The sequence below is a fragment of the Kogia breviceps genome, chromosome 10, assembly GCF_026419965.1.
Source record: "Kogia breviceps isolate mKogBre1 chromosome 10, mKogBre1 haplotype 1, whole genome shotgun sequence".
Lineage (NCBI taxonomy): Eukaryota > Metazoa > Chordata > Mammalia > Artiodactyla > Physeteridae > Kogia > Kogia breviceps.
The window spans coordinates 19,690,870-19,711,563 of NC_081319.1; the positions used below are offsets into that span (position 1 = coordinate 19,690,870).

Sequence of the window (20,694 nt, forward strand, 5' to 3'; positions counted from 1 at the left end):
GGAAGGCCAGCTGACCATGCAACCCAGTGAGACAGAGGTCGTGCACATGGGATGGGCTAGAAAAGTTTGGTCCTTAGAGAAGCCTGCTTCTGAAATCACAGGGCAATATCTTTTTTCCCTACACTTTTTATTTGAGTTGGGTTGGAGGTATTTATCAGCATCAGCTGCAGGAATATGAAAGCAAGCAATTAGAGAAATTGGACGAAAACCAATTGCTCCAAGGTAATATTTTTTACTTCTGTCACTGTTGGGTATTGCAGAACCTTTGGATTTCATTCATTCAAACTTTGTTCATTGAACCTCAGTATATCCAGGTAACAGGACCTAGATGGAACCCTTGCCCTAACATTAGAAAAAGTACACAGCTCACCGTGGTTCAGGATAACTTAGGCCAGGTTTTCAGACAGGAAACTGAGTCCCAGAAATATAACAGTAATAATATTAAAAAGCAAACACTTAAATTGTACTTTCTAGGAACCAGCTACTGTACAATAACCGGGTGAGGATAAATTCTATTATTATTCCCGTTTTGCAGATGAGGAAAGTGGGGCATAGAGAAATTAACTTGCTCGGGGCCAAACCATTGACAAGTAGCAGAGCTGGGATTCCAGCCCAAACAGTCCAGCTCAGGAATCTGTGCTCTTATCCATTACATTCTGCCTCTTCTCCCTGAGCTGCCACCTGGGCCTCACAAACAGGGACAGAGAATGGGATGGAGTCAGAGTTGCTGATGCCGAATGCTTGTCACTAACCACTAGACCACACCGTCTCCTAATTTGGACATATGTACGGGCATATTTGAAAAATAGTGCTTGCGCTTGAAGTATGCACTTTCTAAAGGGAAATGACGCTTGGGAAAGAGAAGAAAGACGGGTATTACTCAAAGCTTGCAGACAACTCTGCAAGTAATTGTCTAAAGGCAGCCGCTGAAATTGAGAAGCAGTTTGGAAAATGTACAGTTTGGGAAATTTGTGTACCGATGTAATTACGGTAGTTGTGAGTTGATGTCATGCCTAGTAACTGTTTTTGTATTGCTTGGGCCTTTGTTACTGAGCTGTGATATCATGAGCAAACTATTATAAACATAGCATGGATATAGCATGCTTGTGTAACAAAAGATCGGGAACTTTTATTAAGTTTGTTTTCCTTGTCATATTGTAAAAATTTATTATGTGTACTGTGTATATTAGAAACAGATTTGGGTAATTCTGTCTAAATGAAGTCATCCCGGCTATTTCCAGACTGTCTGTTTTTGGTTGTGAATAATTTTCATACATCAGATGGTTGTCATATTTAGTCGCTCTCAAAATTTTAAAGAGAACATATCCCATTCTGAACTTTGGGTGGACTTCGGCCGCCTTGCTGTTGCGATTGTTTGAGTTAGAAGTGATTGTGCAGTAAGTTACGGAGACTGAATACTAGTCATTTCTAAGGGGTCTAGGGCTGCTGACTTCTATTCATAACTTTTCCCCTTTCATCAACCAAACAGATTTTTAACTACTTAAGTAGTAGAATTTAAAGCTGCCAGGACACAACTGGGCAAAGACTGCCAGCCCTTGTCCTTTTATGTTACATCCCACTGAGGAAATTTGGTAAACATTCAAGCAGACAGAGCTCAGCATTTATCGGTGTTCATGGTAAAATGTGGATTTTAAACGGATAGTTGAAAAACGCTGGATGACTCAACCCTTCCCAGCTCTTCTCCTAGCTCCTTCTTTTGCTATCAAGCTTTTAGAACCTGGATATTCTGTCTGCCGCTTCAACTTTTCTTTTTTTTTAACTAGTCACTTTCCTTCCTAACCTCCCCCCAAATCTGGCTTTTCCGCTCATCGTTTTCTTGAATGTTTCTCTTGAATGTTTTCTTGAATGTTATTGTCACTAAATTCCGTGCCCATGTCTCCATCCTTACCTCAACTTGTCTGCCTTGGTAGCAGCCTGTGGTCCTTCGGCTGACTCGTCTTCTTGGAGGTTGCCGCCTTTGAAACTTCTTGAATTCACTGCCCTCTGGTCCTCACCACTCTCCTTCTGCTTCCCACTTCTCCTCTGGAACCCAAGTTCATTCCTTTCCTAAAGTTCAGTCCCCTGGATCTTCTGTGATAGCGCTTCTGTCTTCTTTGCTTGTTCTTGGACCTCTGCACCCATGACTCCAAGCCTGTCTGTACCCCTCATGGCTCTCTCTTAGCTCACTCTCACAGCAGTTTCAGTCTTCTCTAATCCAACTGATCCCTTTTGTCACCAGGCCCTATTAGACTCACGCGTCATCGTCGACTTAGTAATTTTCCCTCCTCTCCACCACGTTACCAGATCTGCCATTTTCCTTCCACTGGGTGTCTCCCGTCTAGTCCTTTCTTGGTGTTTCCCCTGCTGCTGCTTTGTCCCAGAGTTCAGACCTTCAGGAAGGATATGCTTAGCTCTTGGCAAAAAAATGATCATTTATCCTGCTCCAGCCCCTCAGGCCATCTGCTGTTCTTTGTGCGGATGTCCTAGCCTACCTACTGCTTTCAGCCTTTCCCTCAATGCCAAGTTACTCTGCTCTTCAAGAACTTTGATGGGTCCACTCTTACTTCCATATCAAGGCTAAATTCTGTTGCCTTCTCCTAGTTTCTTGGTATTCTGGTTAGGCATTAAATCAGGTGACGTGAGAAGGAGGTTGTCATCCTCTTACTGGAGCGGGGGGAGGGGAATTCAGAGCCATGATCCCTTCTGTCAGGAGGTGGACGTAAGTACGGTCCATCTAATAATATTTCCGATTCCCCCAAATCCAGAATTGCAAAGATTGCTTGTTTTGATGCCTGCTGTTTAGGCACAAGGCCCTGGTGATTAAATTGTGTTTGAGTCTAAGTCCAAGAGAATTATGTCTCTGTCCGCTTTCTTCAGAAGGAAATGAAAAGCTCTGTGATACGCTATGTTTTCCTGTATCTAGATTCTCTGCTGTGTTTGCCCCATGCTGCTTCTTCATTGATATCTATTGCTACGGCCTAGCGAGTTCCTTCCCATCTTCCCTGGAAGTAGGATCTGCAGCCAGGCTCTCCCTTGTTGCACACAGAAGAGTTGCTTCATCAGACCTAATGAAGCTGCTTTTAATAAGACATTGGTGAAATTATGTCTGGCTTGTTCTTTATTTGATAATGTAAAGGAATTGTTATGTATTCTGGAAATAAAGTTAAGAATCCAAACCACATAGAACAGACAGAGCACAGAGGTTTTGTTTGATCTGGGTCTGAAATGGCTCTGCCTAGAATGCCGTTTGAAGGATTCTTGAGCCAGGACGGCCTCTGTAGGTTCGCTGTGGTTGATTAACCATGTCTGCCGTGCGTACTGGAGTTGGGAGTATGTGTGCCTTCTACCTGCCAAGGCTGACTTACCTGACGTAGCCTGTGCTGACCACATACCAGAGTAGAGAAGGACCCGGAATTATTTTTTTCTGGGACGCCTCATACATCCTGCAGCGACCACTGAAATATTATCTAAAATTAAACATGTCTTTTATATGTTCCCAATATCCTTATCTGAGATGGCGCAAATTGTATTCTTATCCCGAAGCTCTACCTCCCTGTGGTCAACAATGAGCTGTGATTTGTCCTTAAAGGCACAGTATGTTCTCTATGATGACTGGGTCATCATATAAACTCAGCTAGGTGGTTGAGAGTTACAGAGATTTGTGTTTCAGAACATGGTGAGAGGAAGCACGTCATGACTAATAGTGTGATCTCTGGTGTCAGGCTCCCAGGTTGAGGTCCTAGCACTACCCTTACTGCTGAGTGACCTCGGAAAAGTCGCTTCACTTCTCTGTATTTCCGTTTTCTCATCTAGAGAATGTGACTGATTACCTCATCTATCTGAAGGCGATTGTACAGATTAAATGATTAATGCACGAAAAGTGCTTACCCAGTGCCTGGGACACAGTGAATTCTCAGAAAAGTTAGCTCTTCTCATAATTATATAAACTCCTTTTAAAGGGAAAGTGAACACCTGTTAAACTCCCGATTATATTTTAATTCAGTTAATATCAGTCCCTATTCAAATATGCGTTTTAGCAGTGCACCAGGGACTGTCCTTTTGCTGGCAGTCAGTTGTGGTTCACCAGACATGATGAGAAGACATCAGACTTCCCATCTGTAAAATGGGGGTGACCACATGACCATCCTATGGACTTATGAAGATTAGCTGAGTTTTACTGCATTATAAATGGCCTAAAACAGTGCAGGGTACACAAGAAATACTTAATAAATGTTAGCTGTTCTCATCATCTCTGCCACCATCGTTATCAGTGTTATTGTGATAGAGCTTTATTTTCCTGAATGTGTCCACTTTGGCATAAATGAGGGCCATGCTGTTCTGAAAATCCCATCCTGGTCTCTCTTTTATCCTTGTTTTCCTAGAATTGTGTATGAATTCATGCTCTGTTGTCGTAACAGCCGAGGGAACTAGTCCCTAGTCTTACATCTTGAAGCTGTGGCATTCTGCACCCTGCCTGGCACAAAGTAGGCAATCCGTAGATATTTCTTTCCCTATGAGTTAGTGAATGAGTGAGTGATGAATGAATGAATGAGTGAGTGAAACATCTAAACCAAAAAGAAAGGAAAATTGATACTACTTTAGTTGAAGAGGCTGCAGACTGGTCTCAGGTTCACAAACCTCTAGGAACGCTTCAAGACCATGAACGCAGCATTAAAAGAATCCGATGTCAGTCCTGCCGAAATCTTTCATTGGGTCGATGAAATGAATCTTGCCAAGTATGGAGTGAAAATCAGAAAACTCCTGCAGTGCTGTTTGACTGCCCTTAGTGCTCTATGCTTGCCTTTGTACATTTGCTAATCTGTTTAAGGTATAATATTAATGGCATAGAACTTTAATTCCTAAGTACAGAAAATTAAAGGAGACTAAAGGCAAAATACAGAAATGTATTTGGTGTCAAGACGAAGTTCAATGAAGCATAGCGAAGATGGAATCGATTATTAAATAAACATGGAGGGAAGATGGAAAATATACCTACATCTCTCAGTTTGAAAGGAATTGGTTTACTTGATTATTTGCAACAGTACCACACTCAGGAAAATCGAAGACAAATGAAAACAAAACAGAATTTAATTGAGCTATTATTTTGCAGACTTTGGCTTGGTTTCAGACAGTCTAATCAAATTGTGCTTTGCTCAAATAACTAACATTAAATGCAGCCTACCAACAGATGTTTAAAAAGAGTCTAATTGGAAAATCTACATCCTGGATTTAGTGTGTCTCATCGGAAAAAAAAAAAATAGCTTCAAATTTATATTTTGGGGGATGACACCCAAATGACAAGCATTTCTAGAAAAGGTAAAATTTTCTTCAAGGTTGCCCGGTGCTTGGGTGGAATTATCTTGAATAGTCAGAGGTGGCACTCTGGAAATTAAAGTTCTTGGAAATTGTCCAGCTCTGTGCCATATAGAGCTGTACAGAGAAATCGCCTTTATCACATTACATCACCAGAGTCCTGTTACAGCCCCTGGATCGTGTCAGGGGCCCATGTGCTGTAATTTATAATGAACCCTTGGAAGTCATGCAAGGCACATACTGATTGATGACATTTAAAGGTACTGTCAAGGTGGCTAGGTAATGAAGTTGACCTTCCTCCATCGTTGTCTCGGTTTCATGTTTGTATATAGAAAGAAGCCATTTCACCTGCCATATTTGCTTGGAACTTTTCATGAAATCTACACAAGGACCTTGGCTTAATAGTTAACTCTTTTCTTCCTTTAGACCAGAGGTCAGCCATTGCTTCTGTACAGGGCCAGATGGTCAATATTTTTGGTTCTTTGGGCAGTACAGTCTCCGTGGCAGTACTTACTCTGCTGTTGTCGTGCAAAGGCAGCCACAATATGTATAATTACTTACTATACATAAATAATGAGCATGCAGTATTTCAATAAAAATTCATTTGTGGACGCTGGAGTTTGAATTTCATATAATTTCCGCGTATCACATAAAATTCTTCTTTTGATTTTTTTTCCAACTATTTAAAAATATGAAAACAATCTTAGCTCAAGGCTCCTATGACTACATACAGACACAGGCGACAGGCCTGATCTGGGCTGGCGTTTGCTGACTTTTGCTCTAGAAGATTGGGTATAATCTCACAGATTGTCCATTGAACAAGGTTGCCTGAACGAGGGGCTGGTGAAGACTGAAATCTGGCCACCATATACCAAGCTTTGCACCCTGGTATGGAACTGGCACAGCATCTTCTTGGAAGGAGTACCTTTTTTCTCACTTGCACAGGGTTGGCGCCCAACCCCCACATTTCCTTCCTTTCCATCTTCTTGGTCTGATATCTGTCCACTCATTGCTGTAGGTGTAATGGCTAAACTGGTACTAACTTTCTGAGATGGAAGGAAACGGACTAGGCCGGCAGGGCCTTAGCTAGCCTGTATGATACCGAGTCATCCCTTGGTATTTGTTGGGGTTGGTTCCAGAAGCTCCCGAGGATACCAAAACCTCAGACAGATGCTCAAGTCCAAAATGGTCAGCCCTCCATGTACACGGGTTCCACATCCGCGGATTCAACCAACCACTGGTGGCAATTTTGCTCCACGATTGGCTGGACCCTGCTGATGCAAAACTTGCAAATACGAGGGCTGACTGTATCTATTGAAAAAAAAAAAAAACCTCAGCAAATAAGGGGACTCATGCAGTTCAAACCTGTGTTGTTCAGGGGCCAGCTGTACTTGTGTGAGATGGAGGAGATCACCCTTTCAAGACATCTTACTCCAATCGGGAGCATTTTCTTAACGTATCTGACTTTATTACGTTGAAACACTTTACTTCTATCTGCCAGAAGAATATAGATCTATAGATGCTTTATAGATAGTTAAATAGATCTAGGATTGCTCCAAATGTGAGTGGCTCCTCCTCGAATCCAAAACGTAATGGCACTCCATCCACCTAGAGCCCTCTTGCAGCGCTCGGCCATAGGCTGATGTTGTTTTCCTCCGCTCTTTGCGTTTTGCATCCAACCAGACGTGTCTGATTTTGGCAAAGTGACTTACCTCTGTAAGTCTCCGTTTCTTATCTACGAACGATTAGTCAGTGGTTCTCAAGCCTGGAGGCACATCAGAATTAATATAATTGTTATCAGCATCCAGATCTAGGTCTCGAAGCTTTTTAAAATATAGGTAGATTCCCAGACTCTAGCTATGAATAAAAATCTTGGGATGGGGCCCAAGCACGTGTCTGTTTAAAAACCTTCGTAAGGGCTTTTCTGTGCACACCCGTGGTTGAAGACCGCTTGTCAAGGCGACAGCTAAGTTCCTTTCCAACTTGAAATCTCAGCATCTCTTGCATTCTGTTTTCCCTCATTCTTTTGGTCCCCAGCCTCCTTCTAGAGCAGTTGACATGAGCTCTCTTGACTTTATCTCACCAATGGGAACAATCAGTGGTCATCAGAAGATGTTAGGGAATCCCTGGTTTTTGCCCTAGATCATTGCACTGGACAAGAGACGGAATGGACTACGTAAGAATTAGGTAGCCCACTCTGTTAACCTTGGAGTCCTCTTGAGAAGTCCAGGGAATGAAGACAAAGAAGGATAACACAGGTAGTGAAGGTCTATCTGGCAGTATGTGTGGGGGGTGAGGGAGCGTCGAAATAGGCAGCTGATCTCCTTTTCTCTCTACACCGTGCATTTCTGCTTGGGAATTGGACCTAGAGACCACATTTTATGATATGTGCCCATTTTGATGATACTTCCGGGCCAGCCCAAATTGGGAAATATACTCTACGTCTCCCGAGATCACTAACATGATTTCCTACCAAAGTCATTTGGATACCTTTCAGGTAAGTGTTGAAATTGGCCCACATCTCCGAGTCACACCTGGTTCCTAGGAGTTGAGGGCATACCTCATTCAGGAACTTGGATGTTATTTAAAATGTAGAGTCTGTGTTTATCCAGGGCCTTGATTCTGTCAGGGCTTTATAAACAAATACCTGCTCTGCTCATTTTGCAAAATACAGGAAGAAAAAGAAACACCAACATGGAACCAGAAAGACAAACTGGGTGTCTTACACCTCTTTACCTGTATTACGTTTATCACATATGACTTGACTTCTTAAAGTAGAACCTCTTCATTCTGCAACTGTTTGAGAATTTGGGGACTATTAACTGAGAAGCTGCATGGGATTATATTATATATATTATATATATTATTTTATATAATATAATTATATATAATATATATATAATATATATTATATATATTATATATTATATATATAAAAGGGATTATATTTTTTTGACTTATGAACAGCAGATCAGAAATTTCAAAGAAAATTTCAAGAGCAGTAATTTTGGAAATGTACACAGATGAATTTGAAATTAAGTATTTTACTGCCTACACAGCTGTTTAGAATACTAGCTTAGGAAATATATACCAGGAGCCTTACCGTTTTGCGTGACACGGTGTCAGTTCATGCACAATATATTAATGCTTAATTGAAGATAATGTAACTGCAGATCAAAGGCATAATTAACTGGCTTGAAGAAACTCTTATGTACATCAGGATTTTTGACTAATAGAAGTCTGGACAGAATTGGTTTAGGAGACGATCTTGAGACCAGCTGAGACTTCATCTGTCTGTTCAGCTGATGGTGAGAACAGCTGGAACGTCTCCCAGGGTGGGTGGATAAGGACCACTGTCACCTCCACCATTCACAGTACCTCCTTTGAAATGGACACTTCCCTGGTTTGGCTCCTGGTTGGTCCCTGGAGCTGCTGGATAGCAGAGCTCTTGACTATCTCTTTGTCTACAATGAGGGGTCCGTTTCCATCAGTGTCAGGATATCTCTGTGTCTCTTAGACCTATAACTTACATAGGAAGTACGTGAGCTGGGAGCAGGTTTTAGAACAGCACTGGGCAAACAGACCCATGGGCCAAATCCCACAGCTTGTTTTTGTAGGACTCACAAGCTATTTATTATGTTTTTAAATGGTTGGAAAAAATCAAAAGAAGAGTAATGTTTCATGAAACATGAAAATTCCAATGAAATTAAGATTTCAGTGTCCACAAATTAAGTCTTATCAGAATAGAGCCATACTCATACCTTTTGCACTGTGGCTTCTCTTGGTAGATTCGTATAGTTGTATATCCCATAAAAGCCTTAAACTAGTATTATCTGACCTCTTACAGAAAAAGTGTATGGACTCCTGGTCTAGAAGTTTAGGTTTGATCTTCAGGACATCTTTGGGAGGAGAAGCTCGGGAATCTAGCAAAGTGCTCATTTTATAAAGGAAGGTGTATGAAGAACAAGAAAATTGTGTTTTTCCCTCATGTTGGAAGAAAGCAAAGCAGCGCCTGGAGGGAAACTGATAGTGAACACAGTTATTAGACGCCAAGGCCATAGCATTCTCATGAGAAGATTATTGATCTTTATTACTATTGTCATCATCAACAAGATCTGAGTCTCATTTTGATCTTTATTAATGTAATTATCATCATCATCAAGATCTTGGATTCATCTGGTATTAAAATTTATTGGACATGATATAGCAATTCTATCTGACAGCAGGGCCCCTAGGAAGTAAATTGTGAGATTGGACTAGAGGGTTGACTCATTCATTCATTTACCCATCTATTCACTTACCATTCCTATTCATATTTATTATTTACCTCTTGTGTACTGGACCCTACTTAGTCCTAGAATTCAGAATTGAATATTTCTTAGTCCTTATGTTGAGCTGAAACTGCAGAGAGAATTATAATACGATGTAATAAATGTACTAATAGTTGCAAATGAAGGGAACTGTGGGAGCATAAAGGGACAGAGTACCTGAAATGTGCCTAGTGCAAGGGAAGAACTTAATAATTTTTTTTATTTTTGCGGTACGCGGGCCTCTCACTGTTGTGGCCTCTCCCGTTGCGGAGCGCAGGCTCCGGACACGCAGGCCCAGCGGCCATGGCTCATGGGCCCAGCTGCTCCGCGGCACGTGGGATCTTCCCGGACCGGGGCACGAACCCGCGTCCCCTGCATCCGCAGGCGGACTCTCAACCACTGCGCCACCGGGGAAGCCCAAGAACTTAATTTTTAAATTGTATTTACTTTTAATCAATTTATATAGCCATATGTGGGAGTGGCTACCATTTTGGACAATGCAAATAGAGAACTTTTCAATCATCATAGAAAATCTATTGGACGGTGCTCTTCTAGAATGTTCTTTGGCTTTTAAAACATTCTGGTAAATATATCCTCCTGATGAAAGATCAAAAGGGTAGTCTCTTTTAATGTGGCTTCTTCATACATCTCCAAAATGTGTCTCTCTAACTTCTTGCCACATAGTATATCTTCCGTATCCTTCTTTTACTGAACTGCTATCAGGCAGGACAATACCAGTAATTTCTGGGAACAGCTAATGCCTCTCCCTGGAGGCTGAAGTTTTCCCTTCTAATAAGAAAAACTCCACAGTCCTGGAAGTTTCATTGAAGGAAACCAAGCCAAACTCCTTCCCCCGCAGCGAACCACAAGACCCTTTGAAAACTGATGATTATTTTTATTTGTGTAGACTTAAGATGGAAATAAGAACTTCAAAAGAGAATTTGAAAAATACCCTTCTCACCAAAAAAGCTTAAATCATTTCCTCTGAAAGTTTCCTTCTATCGAAGGTTGACTTTGGTCCCACAGACCAGCCTCCTCCTTTCCTCAGTCTGAGGGGGAGGAACGTGACCTTCAGTTTCCACTGATGCTGCTCTAAGGGTCCCACAAGGGTCCCTGTTCTTACCTCCTCTCTCAGGGGCAGAGACGGACGCACCCTGGTTTCCTCTTGGCTTTGCTAAATACCAAATCCTTGAACGTTGTTTTTTTGTTTCCAAAACACGGTTCATAATTGTGCTGCTCACCCCTGCCTCTCAGGCGTGAGGTTGATTAGTCTGTGTTTTATCAACAGTGATATAATGAATAATGATATGTCCATGTAGATTAATAACAGTAATAATACTAGAATTAAGTTTATTGGTTTAATACACTGATTGGTTAGGGAAAACTTGGGGTTGCCCTTGATCTTTAGCTTCAGGTATTGATGAGAAAAAATAAAGCTTAGTCGTTAAGACTCTAGAGTCAGATATTCCCCAATTCACAAACCATTTGCCAGCTGTATGAGCTTACCCAGGCTAGTTCACTTCTGAACTTCTATACAGTAGAAATGTCTACCCATCCGATTATTTTGGAGGGTTAAGCTTGAAAAATGTATCTGCAAGGAACTGACACACAGCACTCAGAATGTCACTTACTCGTGCAGCCCTTGCTCTCGTCACCCTGCTTACGATGTTGGTGTGTGTTATCACTTGTGAGATCCTAGGCTGGCCTGCGCAAAACGAAGTGGAATTTTATGTGATATTAAGATTTTTTTCAACGGTGATCGGTGGGCGGAGAGTGGCGATCGTTGTTTGAAATATGCATTTCAGAGCCGTTGCATTTTGCATGGCCATAGCTGTCTTATCATCTCCAGATATTTTATACACCAGATGAACGAAAGATTCTCCAGCCGAAGAAAACTGTGCTGAGTTGATGATGTTCACATCTGTAGGTCCTCTGTACAGGGACCTACCTCACTTGCGATGGGACAGTTAGCTGCACCTGCTGCGAAGAGAAGAGTGCATGTGTGATGTGTATCCTCCCCCACTTTCCCGACCCTTCCTAGTTCCCCTCCCCGCACTAAAGAGGAAGTTGTACAGTTACTTTCTTGGTGAGTCTATAGTTAGGTGTATGCAAGCAGGACCAGGGAGTACTCTCATTTCCTCGTAATTTTTTCCTTTTCTCGGGTCTTGATGTGTTGGGAAGCAAAGCATGGTTTTTAACCTTGTCTTCTGACGAGGCCTTCTAGTCAGAATTAACTTGCTTCTCTGGCGACTGAGTAATTTGTCACTCTTCATTGCCCTGTCACTTTTCCCCCAAGGGTGGTTCTCCACACACCTGCAGGACGCTTGGTCTTTCACTTCTGTTTTGCCACATTATTAACTGCATTTATTTTAAAAAGGGACAAATGTTTTCTAACAGCCAGTTGGACAGCTCGGATCCAAATAGGGTGGTCGTGTTTTGTTAAAAAGCACGAAATTGTCCGAGAAAATGTGGAAGAAGCTTCGGAAATGGAAATAATTGAAACTAGGAATTTTGAGACTTAGGTTATAACGGGAGGAGAATGAGGGAAGCAAGAAATGGATTCCTCACTAGAGATGGCAAACTGCTGGTCCACGGGCTGGATGCTGTTTCGTTCACACAAAGTGTTGAACATCTTGTGGAGTTAGTTGCAAAGGTAAAAAAGCTCAAATGTTCCCATTAAAATTCAATTTTCCAGCTTATCCTTAAAAAAAAAAAGTGTGTGTGGGGGGAGCTGGAACAACATTTCTATATAGCGTCGATTATCTGGAGCTCAGAAATGCTGCTCCTTTCTACCTCACGGTGGACTTCAAACAACCTGCTACACAGTTCCTTTCAGTACCTGCCTATCTGTTATAGACCCCTCTTCCAAGTGACCAAAAGCTCCATTAAAAGGTCCACCCCGGAGTCAGGAGGGCTTTTGTATTCTGCAACAGGCTCACTTTAGCTCAGGGATTTTGGAGTTCTGGCTTCTTTGTCCCTGTGCATCCTGACTGTAGACGTGATGTCCTCTTTAACTGGTTGCCCATGTGGAAATTGGAACTCAGTGTTTTTGCCTGGGACTCTGCAGTGATGATTCCCATACAGCCAGGGTGGGACAGGGGACATGTTTTCCTACAGGCGGAAAAGTATGTATTAGACCAGATGATACACGTTTTCCCTTACAAGGTTTGGATACTCTTTTAGTTGCCCCAAAACTTAGTGTCTTAAAGCAAGTGTTAACACTTACGATTTCACACATTTCCTCTGGGCGTAGCTTATGGGTGGTTCTGGATCATGGTCTCTCATGAGATTGCAGTTAAAATGTGAGGCTGGGGCTTGACTGGGGCTGGAGGATCTGCTCCTGAGACACTGCACACACGTGGCAGGAGGCCTCAGTTCCTCATGGTGAGGACGTCTCCAGAGCCTGGCTTGGGAGTCTCATAAGATGGCAGCTGGCTTCCCCCAGAATGATCCAAGTCTTTTGTGACCTAGCTTTAGAAATCACATACTGTTACTTCTGCCATATTTATCGGTCACACAGACCAGCCCTGATGCAGTGTTGGAAAAGACTGCACAAAGCATGCATACCAGAGGGGGATAATCTTTGGGGCTGACCCTATTGAGAATCATTGCCTGAGTGACAGCTCACCGTGTGTCACATCCTTCAGCTGTGTTGGACAGAAAAAAACGGTTAAGGGCCAGCTGGTGCATTGTTGGTTCAAAGCCATTGGCCAAAGTAGTGTTCACCTCACCAAAAGATTCCCTCTGACTAATAAGAAAGATTGGGGCTTCCCTGGTGGCGCGGTGGCTGACAGTCCGCCTGCCGATGCAGGGGACACGGGTTCGTGCCCCGGTCCGGGAAGATCCCACGTGCCGCGGAGCGGCTGGGCCCGTGAGCCATGGCCGCTGAGCCTGCGCGTCCGGAGCCTGTGCTCCGCGACGGGAGAGGCCACAGAGGGCAGAGGCGCGCGTACCGCAAAAAAAAAAGAAAGACAGATTGACTCAAGAAGAGATGAATTGCAGCAAGATGTTTGAGGAATTAGATTTCTTTCTCAAATTCTCCATATTTCCTCCACTCCTTCCCCTTTGAACATTGAGAGGTTGTATATTCTCAAAGGTGTGAGAGCTTGGAGGGTAATCACAAAGTGATTTTAAGGCAAAATCAGTAGTTCAGCATTTCCATCCAGTGGCCTCTCTAGCATCAGTATCTCAGAGGTTTGACATTATTGGAATGATTTTGTTAGTTGTTAGGTGATCAGATGGGAGGCTAAGAAGGACAAGTCCTTGCAGAGACTGGAGCAGAGATTAGGAGATTTCCCTGTCCAACCTCTGACAAATTACTGGGTGACTGCATTCGGTTAGACATGCGTTTTTGATAAAGATCAGGCAAACCAGACGGGTTCTCTGAACTCATGGAGCTTACATTCTTATGGGACGTTAAACCGGTATGCAAAATAATAATAATTATTATTATAATAATAATAATCACCAGATGTCAGATAATGATGAAAGCTATTAAGAAAACAAACGGCGTTAAGATCTAGACAGTGCTGATGAGATAGCTTCCCATGGTAGATTGACAGGCCAGGCAAGACCTCTTTGAGTGGAGACCTCAGTTGAGTTAGAGGCTGAGTCTTGCGTGTGTCTAGAAGAAGAATATTTCATACTGAGGGGGCAGCAGGTGGAAAATCTGCCCCCCACCCCCAGACAGAAACAAGCTTGGCTGGGCTTCCACAATTCATGAGGTCTCCATCCGCTCTTCAGCACCGAGGTTGTCACCACTGCACTGCTCTGGTTGACCGTCGGCTCTGCTCTCTTGTCCATAATCTTGTAGTCCTGACCCCTAGCCTTCTTCTCTAAAGAAGGACTTTTGCATATGCCCAACAAGATTCACATGGGAAGCACAGTATGCTGTGGTGAGTGTATGTGTATTTCCCCTTTTTCTCCCCACCGAGATTTTTACAAAACTTCTGTATGCAAACAGGTATTTTTGTTTGTTTCACTTGAGTCGCTTTTGCATAATATAACAAGCCCATGATTTCACATGTACAGTAATTCATAGAAAGTGATAGTCATCTTGCTTAGACACCTTAGTTCTCAAAACTAGCTTGCTAAATATAGTACCTTCTCAGCCCCATATAAGGTGGCATAAAAAAAAGAAAAAATAAAGGTCAAAGTTTCCCCACCCACGAATTTGGTTATAAAAACAGCAAAGCAGGGTTTTTCTGAACTTGAATCAGTAAATTTTTAATTTAAATAGTATCCTGTTTTGACAAAGTGCTAAACCACAGAAGTCTCAGAAAGACACTGTTAAGCTTGTGTCAATACCTGCTGGCATCTCTCAACAGGAAGCTTGGGATGACTTTTGTTGTCATTGTGTGATACACCAACAAGGAATGTGTGCCCTTATTTGCCGCATCCGGGAAATGGTCAGAAGTGCTCTGGTGCAGCTCACACCTGTTGACATTAATCTGTTGCATAACCCTTTGCCAGACAAAAACCTGTATTGTTTCTTGTGTTCAGTTAATCACCATTCTATTCGGGGCTTTGGGAAACGTGCTTCCTGAGCAAGGCACAAGACGGTGTCACACAAACTCTCTTCCCTGACCCACCCAGCGGAGCCCTGAGCCTTGCAAACCTTGCCCACCTTGGTCTTGGGATCGCATTACTTGTACAGTTCAGCTATGAGGGGCCTGCACAGTTCTTGAAATGCTTGGACTCTCCCTAGGAAATCCAAGATACTAGAAGAGCTCTTTGTCGGAATTCATTCCCAGCTCTCTTTCAGTTTGTTGCGTGCTGAAGACTTCAGTTACATTTTACTGTAAAGGTGACTGCATTTTTCTATGGGGCCTTCAGGGTAAACAGCCGTTCGTTTCCACCTGTGAACACACATGTAGCTTGTGTCGGGGTAGGGTGTGTGGTGCTTCCAAAGTCATTATTTTTCTGTAATGTTTATGCTCCGTGGTTGTGCATATATCAATGCTATGCCCCAGTGCCTGACAGAGAGGTAGCCTGTAATTCCAGCTGAATGTGTTTCAGTTGAAAGTGGGCCCGAGTGGAAGCAGGGGTGGATCAAGCAAATAGCTTTTCATTTTACATCAGTTGGTTTTCTACTTTGCTCTGGGGTAGAAGTTTGCGGCCCAGGGTTGCGTGAGATGTCCCTCACGATTTGGAAGAGAGGCATGCTTGGAAAGTGTCTGGCAAGGCAGAACTCAGGTTTTCAATCCCTGACTCTTAGTGACTGATGCGGAAGTTGGAGGTGGCTTCTCCTACTTCTCCTGCAGTCTCCCGATCGCAGCCCATATCTTCTAGCTAGAGATTCTGGAGATAAGAAAAGGCGACAACGATTCTAGATTCGTCGAGGATAAAATTAGCGTGACATTTATTAAATGTGTCCCCCCCACACTCTTTTTTTCTCAATAAATTGCATACTAATGACCTTGGTAGATTATGTTGTCACATGAAGAATTAGAAGATTCCCTTTCAGGCAAGGTTCACAAATCTCTTCAATATGGAATTAACTGACAGTCCTCCATGGGTAATCTACCGCTGCTGAGGCACAGCCAGAGAGGACAGAGACTTCTTTTTGTCCCTTGCCCAAGGACAAACAATGGGAGAGGCCAGCTGCCAACATGAGATGCAATTTCAGGTTTAAAGCTACAAATAATACAGTTATGAAAGATTTCAATCTGATGTTTGAGTTCAGATTTTAGCACTGTTGGCCATGCAGTCAAAAGAATTAGCCTGGCTTTAAAAGAGGCGCAGGGGACCATGTCTGTTTCCCGACCTGCCGCTGTGACCGTGGGCAAGATCTTTAACCGCTTCACTTTTGTTTGTGTTTCTGTGAAGTGGCTACAGATGATAGCCACCTGAGGAGCTGAGGGTGAGGACCACTTGAAAACTGGAACATAAGGCATCCAGCCTGAGACAGCCAGCATGTGACACACACTTAACCAAAGATGCTAATAATGTTACGATGGACTTGTTTATGATGACTTTAAGACACCATGTTATTATTAATGTTCTTAGTAAAAATCTTAAGCCATAGGACCTCATTCATTTTTGGCTAGAATTTCATAGTAATAGGAGAATAACTGAAATTCTGAATGCCACATATTAATAAGGTTAAATGAAAAAGCTAATTAAGGTTAAATGAAAAAGTTAAATGGAAGAAAAAAAGTAGCTCCAAGGTGTTGATGAGCTGGATAGAAAGATCATTGAATGAAATAAATAAACCACTGATAGAGAACAACTACTTTATGCCCAAACGATTAATTTTTTGAATTTTTTAAAAAAAAATCATTTTATAAAGGAGAGATTAAAGCCTTTTAGAATGAACATTATTTAAGGGGAGGTTAATTTGTGAAAACCTATCCTGTTAATATGGCCTGGTCTCAGTAACTGATTGCAAACAGTATAACTTACACACTGGACATTTTGAAATGTGCCACCATGAAGACAGAATGTATGTCCCTATATTACAGTCCTCAGTCGGTTTCCACTGGGGACTGGTTCTAAGACCCCTTGGATACCAGAGTCTGAGGGTGTTCAAGTCCCTTATGTACGATGGTATAGTACTGGCACATAACCTACACACATCCTCCCATGTACTTGATTGATTGGTTGTAGGTTCTTTTTTTTTTTAACATCTTTATTGGAGTATAAGTGCTTTACAATGGTGTGTTAGTTTCTGCTTTATAACAAAGTGAATCAGCTGTATAATCATTTGTAGATCACTGGTAATACCTAATACGGTGTAAATGCCATGTTACTAGTTTCCTGTTTGCGGCAAATTCAAGTTTTGCTTGTTTGAAACTTGCTAGAATTTTTTTTTTTTCCTGAATATTTTCGATTGGCGGTTGGTTGAATCTGAAGATAAGGAGCCCACAGATAAGGCGGTCCAACTGTATGTGGATGAAATAAAATAGTTGCTAACAGATTTTGTAAATCATTTATTGCCAGACTCCATGAAAGTATGATTGTCATAGTTTGGCCCATTGGACCTAGAAAAAAAGAGAAACTTTAATGTCGAATTCAAGAGTGAGGAGTTAGTGCAGGGTTTGTGGGAAAGGACAGTAAAAGAATTTTGAGTGAAAACCCACTGGACCACGAAGTCTTAATTATACTTTCATCATGAGACCTTGGGGGGTGGATTTCTTTGTGTGTGTGTTTTGGTTTTTTTTTAAGATGGTGAAATGTCTTGAAGGAATTCCCAGGGTTTATGAGTACGAGACATTTTGTTGATTTTTAAAGTGAAGTTGCAGGCCCACCTGATAAGAGACTTGTAAATTTGGGTGACTGAAAGAAAAATGCACATATGGTAAATTGAAACTTCGTGACTGATCCGTGGCTGGGACAGTTTGAGTATACTTGGGGTTGACTTGGGGAGTCCCTCCCAGAATGGCATCACATGAACCAAGATTTGCTACTGCCATCATGTGCTTTATAATTTGGTGTTTCCCTCTTGCTATGCTTTTCAAGGTTGATTGAATGTATTAATATAACTACTTCCTAATCTCCCTGTGGAAAGAGGTACCTGTATCAGTCAGATGCAAATGTCACACCCCAACTTAGACTGGTTGGTAATGGGGGAAAGTCTGTTGGCCCACAGAACTTGAAAGTTCAAGGGTTAGCCTGGCCTCAGACACAGCTGGGACTGCACAATCAAATCATGTTATCAGGACTGAGTCTAGCTCCATTTTTTGTTCTGCTTTCTTTTTGTGTTGGCTTCATTTCTTTGTCAGATTTTCCCTTTGCTGAGCAAGATGGCTCCTGGGAGCCCCAGACTGATACATTTACAGTTTAGCAACTCTGGCAAAAAAATCAGTGTCTCTTGCCCAGTAATTCCAACAAAAATGTCTGAATTGACTGAATGACTTGAGTCATCTGTGTATGAACCAATCACTGTGGTCAGGGGGTTGGGAATATGCTGATTGGCTGGGACTGAGCCGTGTGCCCACCTCCAGATTACCCTGGATAGATTGGCTCTATTAAAACCACTTAGGTCCGGGCTTCCCTGGTGGCGCAGAGGTCGGGAGTCCGCCTGCCGATGCAGGGCACGCGGGTTCGTGCCCCGGTCCGGGAAGATCCCACGTGCCGCGGAGCGGCTGGGCCCGTGAGCCGTGGCCGCTGAGCCTGCGCGTCCGGAGCCTGTGTTCCGCGACGGGAGAGGCCACAGCAGGCAGAGGCTCGCGTACCGCAAAAAAACCCCAAAACAAACAAACAAAAAACCCCACATAGATCCGGTATCAATATGGGTAAGTTGTTGTACCTCATTTGTACTCTTTGAAGATGGAGGAGTGGATGCTGCATAGACGTTTTACAGCCCATCATCTGGAAGAGGGTGAGGCACACCATATTGTTACTTTCAGCCAGTCAGCAAGTTTAGTGGAAAAATCACTTCCTTAACAGTTAGGTAACTTGACATTCAGTCCCAACCCTGTGACTAACTGCTCATTAAGCTTGGGAGAGCTGTGTAAATTAATTTCCTAGGACTCAGTTTCTTCATCAGAAACCAAAGACCTAGAATCGTTCTGCAAGTCCCTTGGTGCTGAAAAAAAAAGTCTGTATTTCAAGGTTAGAATTCACGTTTATCATGGCTTTCATATTATGCTCGCCTCATAATGTGTTCTACACTCTCAGCGTTGTCTGACAGAATTTTCTACAGTGATGGAAATATTCTACATCTTTGCTGTCCATTATGGTAGTTTCTCCCCTTATTGGCTCTTAGGTACCTCACATGTGGCTGGTATGACTGAGAAACTGAATTTTTAATTTTATTTTAATTGATTTAAACCGATAGCCACATGTGACTCGTGTCTCGTCTAGATTAAGGGTCAAGGAGAGTTATGTGAATTTTAGACAAAAGTAGAAGTTGACTTGACCTTCTGTGCCTTTGGTAATTACGTTTATTTTTCATTCATAATTTGTAGTTAAAATAAAAAGTACTGGTCATTCCAACAAATACAGAAAGACTGTTGTCCTCCAACCAAAAAAGAGTATTGTGTTGGAGGTTGATTATTTTAGTTTTTGTGGTTCCTCAGATACCTCCCCTGCCAGGTGGTATGAGACAATGGAAAGAATGCTTAATTAGCAGGCAGAAGTTTTGGGTTCTGGTGTCGGTTCTGCTGGTAACTACTTAGATGTATGACCTTTGGCTAGTCATTTTTCCTACCTGGGCATGAGTTTTCTTATCTGGAAAATGAGGGGGTGGGTTTAAAATGATCTCTCCATCTATTCCAGATCAAAGTTTCTATGATTCTGAGTCTCTTTCTTCGTTCTCATGGCCAGGATGGTGGCTGAGAGTTTCTCTTTGTGTAGTTGCTGAGTGTTCCTACGTCCGGGTGATGGAAACAACTAGGGAGATACCTTGGACCCTTGGATCCGAAAGAACTCTGAGGAAAGTCGAGGTCTGCTTCAGTATTGTTTAGTTTTCTAATCCAAGATAGAGCGAGAAAATCAAGAACAGGTAGCATTTAGCAGTGCATACTTGATTCAAAAGTCAGTTTAATCTGAAATGGCCTTGTTTTGCTACTTCCAGAGTTGAACGTGGAGGTCATGGTTTCAGAGAGGGTGTTTGTAAGATGGGCCAAAGTGAAGAATATTGAGTGAGAGAGAGAGAGGGGAAGCATTGGTAGCCAAAATGAGCTTGAGACGTGAGTTCATCAAGTAAAACCGTAACTCCTACTGCTTGGTAAGCCTGAAGAAGGAAATTCAGATATGAGACATTCTTTGGTACCCAGGGAAGTTAGGGTTAAGGAAAGATGTTTGGAGTGACTTCATCTGTAGAAGGTTGGATTTTGAAGGAGGAGATGAATCACAAATGAAGAGAAAGAGGAAGGAAAGAACATTGGCCAGATTTGCAGAAGCAGGTAGGAGGATGTGAAGTGTTCCAAAGGACAGTGTGGTAGGATGTGTCAAACCAGTACAGAGGGAGAGAGGCATCAGCTGGGGCTGAATAGAGACAAGATGCTTATTTGGTGATTTAATTCTGATGTTTGGTAATGACATAGGCTAATTGTGTTGTTATCGTGTGCTAAGGTGGCAGGGTTAATACATGTATTGATGCGGTCATGCTGGTGAATTCCCATTG

The 20,694-nt window shown here is 42.5% G+C and overlaps 1 protein-coding gene across 13 annotated transcripts in view; it reads left to right on the forward strand.

Annotated features, from left to right (window-relative positions):
* The window catches only part of FOXP1 (forkhead box P1), a 602,646-nt gene that overhangs the window by 460,968 nt on the left and 120,984 nt on the right, over positions 1 to 20,694 (forward strand). The gene's annotated exons all lie outside the window — the stretch shown is intronic.